This window comes from Anopheles maculipalpis, chromosome 2RL (genome assembly GCF_943734695.1).
Source record: "Anopheles maculipalpis chromosome 2RL, idAnoMacuDA_375_x, whole genome shotgun sequence".
NCBI lineage: Eukaryota > Metazoa > Arthropoda > Insecta > Diptera > Culicidae > Anopheles > Anopheles maculipalpis.
In genome coordinates, this window is record NC_064871.1 from 21,485,147 (window position 1) to 21,495,609 (window position 10,463).

General features: G+C 43.4%; 3 protein-coding genes across 4 annotated transcripts in view; 2 read left to right on the forward strand and 1 right to left on the reverse strand.

The window, feature by feature from the left end:
- The window catches only part of LOC126558139 (60S ribosomal protein L3), a 438,353-nt gene that overhangs the window by 214,314 nt on the left and 213,576 nt on the right, over positions 1 to 10,463 (forward strand). The gene's annotated exons all lie outside the window — the stretch shown is intronic.
- Positions 1 to 10,463, forward strand: part of LOC126565411 (UDP-glucose:glycoprotein glucosyltransferase) — a 391,865-nt gene that overhangs the window by 147,926 nt on the left and 233,476 nt on the right. The gene's annotated exons all lie outside the window — the stretch shown is intronic.
- LOC126557282 (uncharacterized) overlaps positions 1 to 10,463 on the reverse strand; it is a 202,755-nt gene that overhangs the window by 79,485 nt on the left and 112,807 nt on the right. The gene's annotated exons all lie outside the window — the stretch shown is intronic.

The window sequence follows — 10,463 nt, forward strand, 5'->3', positions numbered from 1 at the left end:
ATTAATTTATGCGCAAACTCTAATAGCGTCAAAAGCGTCCTCTTGCCAGGTTTGATCTTTGTGGTCAATGAAAAAGCTGCTTGTAATATGTATTTGTTGTTACTTAAATAGACCACCAAAGTAGCGCTTGATGACCAGCTCTCGCCTATTCCTGTTAGGCGCAGTATTGGGCAAATAATCTCAACAGCGTACCGTTTGGCAACCTTTTGCCTTGTTTGCCTAGTAGCCTTAGCTGTCCATCACAGTGAGGTCAGGAAAGAAAACAAAAATCAGTCTAATGGCGCTGACAACAGCAAGCAAGCCCCACCTGCGAAACGTCAGCCACCGAGGACATAATTAATGATATGTTTATTACCTATCAGAACCAACGCCTCTCAAAACCGGACGCTGGGCAGCTCTAGCGTTGGCACCGACCAGATAGGGTAAATGATTGATGCCAACGGGTCGACCTTTTCGCTGTTTTCGACACGAGCAACAGGCACCTCGCCCATGAACGTCTGGTCACCCTCGAGTAGGGGAGGGTATGGGTGGACGGTGTGTCCTTTTAACGGGGTGCTATTAGTTGATCATTCTAGAGAAAACCAACCCATGGGAGGATATAACGTGACACTGAAAGGTGAAACTAACTGAAACAAAAAAGCTCGCTTCAAGTATTAAAAAAAAAACATTTTACGGAAGTTTTGTTTCTTCTCCAAGATACACGAGTTGTTAATTAAACCCATTCGCTTCGGCAAAATAAGACTAATAGCTGCTAAAATTCCAAAGATTTTGTTGCTGTTGTTTCGGATAAAACGCTTGAAAAAGATGAAGTTCTAGCCGATTGGCTAAAGCTTTGAGAAATCGTTTCCCAAAAAAGCTTTTCGCGAATTCTTCTTAAATATGTACTTTGATCTTTGCGATCGCTGGCTTCAATGTCGCGTCTCAGTACACTCATCAGTTTTCGGCGATACGCGAACCACTTGCGAGCAGAGCGGACAACCCCCCCCCACCAACCCCACCTCCTTCAGCCGTGCGGTCAAACGTAAATTGGAAGATAAATCTGTAACCGTGCGAAGTGTTCCATCGTCGATACAATCTTCACGAAAGATGAGACATCCATTGAAACGCACCCGGACACGGGGTGCTCCGGGCGATGGAAGCCAGCGCAAGTAAACATCAACAGCAGTACTGACACAGGCGTGCGTACAGCTTGTTTGATATGATTTTCAATCCGCTCACGCTTGCCCTGCCGGTACAAGGACAGCAAATTTTGCGAAAAGGAAGATTAATTAAACATCGTTCCTCTTCGCTCGGGGCAGCTTACGACGACGAACCGGCAGACGTTCCACTCGCGAACGCATTTCGACGGGAGAATCTTATCGTTCCGGATGCGAAACGAGTGGCCGGGAGGCTTCGGCTTTAATTAATTGCATTATACAGGGAGGGAGGGGTCTGGGAGTGGGTGTACTGGTGGGGCTGAAGAGTTTATGTTTCAAGCGAATTAGCGCTGAACCGAAGCATGAAATTGGCGCACGCAGATGAGGCTTTCGGTGGCGGCTGGAGGAATGACAATTTGAAAAAAATGAGTTTTTTCATGCTTATTGAAACTATTACAGGTAATATTTTGCTTAATTGAAGCACGTGGTGGTTATCAAGTGCCAAGTTAGTGGTTTTTAATTTCATGTGTGTATTTAGAATTTTGTTTTTTGAATAGCGAACGAGAAGAGAAATCCTGTTTCAAATGCAGGATATGGTGAGAACGGTTGATATGGTACAAGATTTATCTGTGCAAACTGTACAGAGAGTATTAGTAAACCCACATGTGTGGAATAATAAAATTAAATTATTTGTAATTTTAGAAGAAATCTTGTACGTCACAGCTTAAATTGTCAACAGAGCTATACTTTATGCAACATTTCTCCTGCAGCTTAAAAGAGGTTAACGATGATAAAGCGATCAATATACATGCTTTACTTCGATTCTCAACACCTCTTGACAGCGTCTCGTTGCAAGCCAGCTTACTGTGGACGAATTTAGCTCCACACGATACATACTCAATGTCATGCTGGTTTGACGATCCCATTCAGCGGTTATCATCCAGAGAACGTTCGTCGCACAGAACAGCAACCGTAGCAGTGGCACATCGGGGGACAACATCTCGGCAGGCGATGCATTTCAGACAAACGAACAATTTGCACTCACACCGGGAAGGAATGGGCGGCTTGCATCCAACCAAACTGCCGGCCATCATGGTTCACGAGCATTCACGAATTGTGGTGGAATCGATTTTACGTTTGTTTCTTTTACGTAGCCATGTGCTGTTCGGTGTCGGTTGCTTTCGCAGCAGAGAGCAACCGTACGGTAAGATGCTTTTTGAGTTTCATGTTAACGACTTCTAGACAGCGCAGTCCGCATGCCGATCCATCGTTTAAGGCGCATCAGACGGACTCGAACCGTTCGGAGGTGGACAAACTTTGATGCCCGATCGATGCAGCCCGATGGAAATGGATGCAATCTTCAACAATACTCGGAATTGGTTATTGTTTTACGTTTTCGCCATCATCGCTTGCCGGGGCTCCAATACTCGTTTTCCACCCCAGAGAGCACCGGGTGAACCGGTGAAATGTGACACCTTTCTTATTTGGCTCCTCGCTAGGTTGTGGTATTGTTCGTCAAACCACCGGAAAATATTGCAATCGTTTCACAGTGCATTGCAAACAATTGCAATCAATTTCTGTTTGTGTGAGTGTGTGCTTTGCCTCTCGCTTTTGCACTCTACAGTTCTCTAAGCAATGAGTCAGTTTGTGTTCGGGACGCGTTTTTTACGCGCCACAATAACCGCAGGCGTAGATTAAAAAATAATTACTCCGGTAAGCCGTGGTGGCGCAAATAAACAGATCCTGTGTGCGGTTTGACGGTCATATAATTAGCATTTGGTTACGGACGACAAACAGGTTTGCAAATGGATGAATTGGCAATATTTTTTTGTTTTTTTCCCATTTGAAAAGCCTGCAAGTTTTATGATTGGAAAACAAAACGACACTAACATTGTTGCTATTACCAATATGAAGTCTTCTGAAAAAAAGCTCTTTAGATCTTTAGAAAGCTCTTCGTTCTATTCACTCCCTTAATGTGCCTGACAATAGCATCCGTTTGGCCGACCAAACACGGCAATAATTCTTTAAAAATGTCCTTCCCTCCATCACCATTCGTTTTATTGTGGATATGAAACACAAAGCAAAAAGGACACTTTTATGGCCGCTCGAAATCACTCTTGTGTAACATATTGAAGGGTTATTTCATTACATCGCGTTACATAATTTAACTGCACTCACGCATACGCATCCTGTCACAGGATACGCAAATGGTCCTCGAAACCAAAAACTGGTACGATGAATTGCGTAATCGATTAAGACACTGGCACTGGGAAGCGTGTTCGGGATGGAAAAAGGCGAACCTGAATGCGACAAAATGGACATAAAGAGAGCGAGCGCGATGTTCAATTTCCACTGCCCGTGGAGAAAACCACAAAACACTGAAAAGACACGTTTTCCTAGTGCGTCCGTACGGTGGGTTGGTACGAGAAAGTTGGGCCTGAATGTTTCCCGTGGACTCGACACACTCAAACCATAAATCATGGTCACTTCACCCGAAGCGACTCCGCGCGTTGGAGAAGATTTGTTGAACAACCGGAATCAAATCCGGAATTTAGAGTCTAATAAAAAAGGAATAAAAGTTCATTTCGCGCAACAAAACCCGGCGGCCCTGATGGTTGGTAGTACAACGTTTCGGGAGAAAGTAATTTACTTTTACTTAAGGGTTTCGCTTGTAACGGGATTTTTTTCGCATTTTTTCGATTTCGAGGAAAAACAACCGTACGAAAAGGTAACCATCTCGTTTCGGTGGAAAATCCCATCCTGCAGGGACCATTGTTCGTTGTCATTGGGAGGGGCGTGGGTTCGGAGTATATTGCCTCCGCCAGCAAACATGACAGTGGGCCGGAGCGCGTTTATTGGCAGTGTTGCTACTTTTTGTGTGTTCGCATGCTTTACTTTTGGCAAACTTTCACCTTCTTTTCACTTGCTGCTCGTCGGTAGCGTTTGTGCGCTGCTTGATTGTGTTTGCGTTTGCGGAAAGTTGGATAAAAATTTAACACCACCGCCGGCACCAGGCGACAGGTGTTTAAATTTGGTTGTTCCATGCCGTTTGACGCTTTGTCGCCCGGGGGTCTGGATGGGCGTCGATGTTAAATTTACGATGAAAATCAGTATAAATAATTCAATAGTCACCCGGTGGCAGCTAAGGTCAGCAGCGAAGTGCATGATAAAGTTTGACATTTGGCAGAGGATGAGCTGCAAATGGAATTATTTGGACGAGTGATCATGGTGTCAGTGAACGGTTATTTAATCATTTGTACTTCGAACTTGAAATGTAGTGTTAACGATTGAAAAAGATCTCGGTTTAGCCTGGTACAATAGACTAGGGAGTGTGATTGATCAATTTTGAACGTTGTGAATATTAGAGATTTTACTCAATTCATCTGTATTCTTCGTCTTCTTAACTTTAACGACCTACCATGTGACGCCGGGCATCGAATGGCTTATTAGACTTGTTGATACCATAGTCAGTCAGTCCACACCACTGGGGAACGGTTAAGAATAGATTTGAACCCCGGTCCTGCTGTATGGAGACCGACGCCGTTTTCACTCACTTTAGGCCGAGGGATCTAATTCCTTGGCTTCGCGGACGACATCGACACCCGACTGATACGCGAGGCCAATAGAATTGGATTGTGCATCAATGCGACGAAGACAAAAGACCTGCCAGTCGGTGGCTCTGACCGTGATAGAGCCCGACTCGGAAGCAGAGTATCAGTTGACGGCGACGATCTCGAGGTGGTAGAGGAGTTCTGATACCTTGGTACGATCGTAGCTTCGGACAACAACGTAAGCAGCGAAATCCGAAGGCGCATTGCTCAGGGGCATCGTGCTTACTACGGACTCCACAAACTCCTACGATCCAGAAGACTCCAACAACACACGAAATGCACGCTATACAGCACCTTGATACGTCCGGTACGTATCCTCTACGGGTACGAGTCTTGGATTATGTTGACGGAGGACGCCAATGCAGTCGCCATTTTCGAGCGACGGGTGCTAAGGACTATCTTTGGCGGTGTGTGCGAGCAGGGCGTGTGGCGAAGGAGAATGAACCATGAGCTAGCTGAGCGGTTTGGCGGTGCTGATATCCTGACGGTAGTCAAAGCCGGAAGGATACGTTGGCTGGATCAAGTGGAATAAAACCGGTCGGAGATCGGATGCAGCCGTGGATGGAGAACTGCAGCCCTAGAGTGATTGGAGACCTGGCAATGTCGACGCAACGTCCCCAATCCTGAGCAGGACAAAAAGAAGAAGGTCGAGAGATACACTATAAGGTCTGGTGTTACAGCAGTAAATAATCTACGCTCACCTTAAATGAACAGAAGAAGAATATAAATATTTATCTAAAAGAGCTTGCATTGGAAACAGAGATTTGTATGCCTGACAATCGTTTTAGTGTTTTAATTACGACATAGACTCCAGGCAGAATACATAAAAGATGAGCATTTTGGTTCAGACTGCAAAATTTCATATCCGTAATTGCTATCAAGTAAAAAGTTTTCAAGGTGTAAAAGTTGCAAATGGATCCTTCTTGTTAAGTCGATCGTTCTTGTAAGTTGGGTTTTTCTCGCGTTATACCAAAAGTTTTCCGACAATCAAGAGCAACGGATAGTATAGTTTGCATCCATTAAAACCATGTTTAAGCGAAAATCGATAGAAAAGTATATTTTATTTTACGTGGATATGTTATGACAATCATTTTGAAGTCGTGTTAGTGATTTTATTTGATGGTTTAGCAGGAATTATTCTAAAGCAAGAACCATGGAAGTCTGCCACGAAAAAATTTTCACCATAAAAAAGTATATTATTAAACCAAACAAGTTCATTCGTTACTGATTCTATTCTAAATTGAATTGAAATTGAAAAAAAGGGTATAAAGGTACGAGGTCCCTCCTTCTTGAGGACTAACTATCCAACTTCGCCATTCGATGGCCGGCGTGACCTTAGAAGGCCGTTAAGCCAATAAGAAGAAGAAGGACTCCGACGCTTTGTGCACAAAATCGAGAGTAAAATGGCAGTACTTACCCGTGTTGTCGGAGGTAGACATAAGGTACAAACATTTTTTTGGTCTTGGTCTAACAATCAAACTTTGTCGCTGTTTTTTTTTTCGATTTTGCCTTACCACGGCTCATCGGAAGCACAAATATTGGAACAAACATTGAACGTACTACAAAGCTTGAACTATCCCAGTACACAAAATAAGTACACGAGTGGTTCAATTTTAACGCTTGTTTCGCATTTATTTCGAGCATCCTGTTTTAGGATACCTGTTCCATCAACCTTCGCATGCTCGTTTCGTTTTTTGATTCTCTACAATCGCGTTCATCTTTCGGTAGCGCAACTCGGCTGCATTTTGCAACCACCTTCGTGTGTAAGTTGCTAGTTGCGTGTATTATTTCTGTTGGTTTGTGTGTGCTTTACATGTAGTTTCAACTTTCCCCCATCAAGTTGGTTTCTTTGTTACGTGTCGTCGGTTTTGTTTTGTCAATATCTTGAGATAGCTCATTAATTTCAGAAATATTTACACTGTTAAAAGTACATCTACTCCCTACGCTTTGTATGCTTCGCTCGCTGCTCTCTGGTCTGAAAGTCGCGTTTGGCAAGTGCTTAACGATTTCTTAGAATGTTTTGCTAGACGTTGTTTGCCATTGTCGCGGTGCGGTGTATCAGTTCGAGCGACTAGTAGTAACAGGGTACGGAAAAGTTGTACTTGTCGCTCGGAAGAATGGGTCCTAATTTTGTGACATTCACGTTTGCGCATCCCTAACCGCTTCCCCTGATGCATGCCTATACTGCCTTAGTTTAATATTCAGAATGAGTTACGAACGACGACACGCAATAATAGTTCTATGTACTGTGGTTTTGTTTTTGCTCTGGGGCAGCTCTCTCTCGCTTTTTCTCGCTTTGATTCTTTCTTTCTAACAACCTCGATTTGCGCCAAACGACACAGAAGAACACTAGAAGGAATGTTTTATCCTCTTGAATGAAAATTCAAATAAAAGCTTTCCGTTCTGCGCTGCCCGGGAGAAATGCTTTCGGTAGAAACATGTATGTTAAGATGTTATCATTACGTTTTACCAAATCAATTCCTTGTACGAGTATTACTTAATTACTTACGATTTTTCTTTCCACTACTATGCTCTTTTTTAAATTACAGACCCGCCGATTCTCCTTCCCTCCATTTCGCAACGCCACCAATAGAACGAGTATTGTTCAGAATGGTCAGTCTTTAGAAATCCTATAAAAATTAATTCAACAAAGATAAAATCTTCTTTCAAACCGTGAAACTTTTTCCTTTGGTTTTTATACTACTTTGTTCAAATTATGCGCATGTATGTGCCGTTTCGCTTATATAACTATATTGGAACCGAGGGTTTTCCCCGCTAGGCACGCCAATCGTGTCAGCGTTTGAAGTGTTGTTTTGTTTTACGTTTATCGAAAGGAAAAGTAAATGTTTTATTTGGTGAAGTGTTGTGCTGTCGAGTAGCACGCAAACCGATAATTATCCATTTTGCGGTAGCACGTCCAACGATAATTCCTCATTAATCTTGCGTTTTTAAACAGCACGTGACACTATTTTCCTGTACCGTTGGCGGGAAACATGTAATAATGTTTTATTTATTTTTTATTTCAGTTGAAAGATGTGCCTTGTGCCCTCGAATTCGGTTATCATTTTGCATCAAGAAGAAACTCATAAAAAGTGGACCATTATTTCGCCCGAAGGGAAAGAAACACAGCCCTTCAAAAATGATTAACCATAATTATAAGCTCCCGTCTTTATGGGGTCGGGGAGTCTCTATTATTCATAAAGGCTGTTGCTCTTGTTTTGATCATAATTAAAACTGGTTGGTTTTTTTGTGATGGCCGTGCTACACTTCATTAAACGTGTCGAGGGAATTCGGATTCCAGCGTACGAACGAGTTGGTGTGGAAAAACATATAGAAAATTCCATCAAACTGGCACAAATCACAAGTCACCCGAAAATATGTTTTCGCATTTGTGTGCCCACTGGTAAGGACAATTCAACCAACCTTGATGAGAAGCCCTTCAGCCATACCAACAATGAAACAAGCAACAACAACGGCAACAGAACAAAACCGAAAAAAAAAATCGAAACAACAACCCATCCCAAATAACATTCCAACCCCTTATCTTGCTCGTTATGGCGGCTTATCGAATACTTAATCAAAGATACAACTGTGCCCGGGAAATGTGTTTTGTCCTACTACCGATCGCTGTGTGTGTGTGTCTGTTCTCCGTCCGGATAACCTGATGTGCCGCTTTTTGTCCAGGCACACGTCCGTGCCACCCACTGGAAGGAGTTTATTATGTACAAAGAGATTTTTATTGTTATTGTTATTATTTCCTAGAATTTATGATGCCGCCCTCTTTGGTCCTATATTCAAACAATAGGGCATTATTTCTGTTCGCTTCCCTTTTTTGGGGTAAGGTGTGCGGTGAGAGTGAGAAAATAGCCGGGGCCGCAGTGGGAAAATTCGAAGGATTTCGGATAAGGTTAGGATAAGCCGGAAGTCCTGTAGTGGTGGCGGTAGCGCTGGAGGAAGGATGATTCAAGGTAATGAACTGCGACTGAACAGGAACCGAAACCCATCCTCGCCAGCATCCATTCCGCCGGCATAATGCTATCAATCATTCGCGGCCAGAACAATGGAGGCGGAGCACAAATAAATTGCCTGTTCAAACAGTCAAAACATCGAGCAAAAGCGTGAGATAGCGGGATTGGTGGTGGTGGTTTAGTAAGGAAGATCGCAAAACCAACCAGCCAAACAGCGCGACAAAATAGTGGAGGTGAGGTTTTTTTCTTCTCTATTTTGCCAAGGAAATCGCTCCGAAAACCGGACAATAAAAAACTGCTTACAAACGCACAATTTCCATGAGCTCTGTGTAGTGTTGGGGATCGTTTTGTGTATGTCTTGTTTTTTTTCTCGTTCAACTACCTTCTTGTTCTCTGTAATGTCGTTCTGTCAAATAAAGAGAACCTTAGGCAGGAAGGTGAAATATTTTAACGATCTCGGAAGCGGTAAGATTGCGCTCCTGCTTCACGAAAAGTCATTCACTGCCACTTGCACAAGACGACAAGAAGGGCACGAGTAGGATGGCGTTAATGGAAACTGTCAACGGTTGAGCGAGCTTGGCACAAACAACCCGAAAAATCAAAATATTTTCCAATTATCAGAACGCTTCCGATCCTCACAGCAACGCACGAGTCCTTGCTTTCGTACGTACCGCAGGCGAAATGTTTTAATCATTAATTTAGCGTTTCTCGTGGTACGGGGTGAGCATTGGGGTGAGCTTGGATCCTTCAAGGATGGATAGAAAATTTCGGCTCATCCTTCGCACTCGAAAGCTCAAGAGCACGGCAGAAGGTGACCTTTGCCTGGTAGTAGCTTATCCGAAACGCGTTGACCGAGGCCGAAGGCAAAGCAGGGGGAGATAATTTAGCTCAGGAAGTGTCACTGATAAATCATAAGCGAAAACCGTTCGGCTGGCAGAAATGCAAAATTAATGTTTTAATTTTACCACCTCGCACCACCACTACCACCACCCTGCGATACCACACTTGGTTTGGGATATGGAAGAATTCGGAAATGAACGTTGGGGCGGTGTAAAAGGCGGTCCTCGCTGTTCGGGAGCTGTCCTCATCATTATTGATTAATTACACCTGCTCCTAGCAACGGAGCATGCTGCCGAGCAAATAAACCAGACGGGATGTACCTGCCCGTCATCAGCACCAACCATCGTCGTCGTCAATTCCTTTGGAAAAGTTCACCGTCACACACTCGCACACACTACACTGCGGCCAGTTTCTATGGAGCCGGTTGATTAAAACGTAATAAAAGCCCCAGCTGTTCGGACTTTTGAGTTATGAGACATACACTGGAATAGACATATTAACAACCGCTCAGAGAAGTATGAAGCATTATGAGAAACTAACAGAAAACTGAAAGAACTCATTTAACAATCCTGCTGAATGGTACTTGAAATGAAATAGTTCTGATGCTTAGATAAGCAGGAATCCTCGACTTTGATAAGAGTCTTATGGATATTAAGCGTAAGAATAATAGCTGTTAAAATCATGGAGAGAAAGTAAACTAAGCGTATGACATAGGTTAAAGAAAGTTCAAAATTTCTCAGATGGTATCTTTTGTACTGTCTCAAAATTGTAACCAGACTCTGTAGAAACTGAACGCAGTGTAGGTTCTGCTGGACATGCTCTTTAGTTTGGCATGTTTTATCTGTTTTGTATTCTGCTAAAAATTGGCTGCTCTGCTACCTAGCCTTCCCTCGGGTCATACCTTTGTG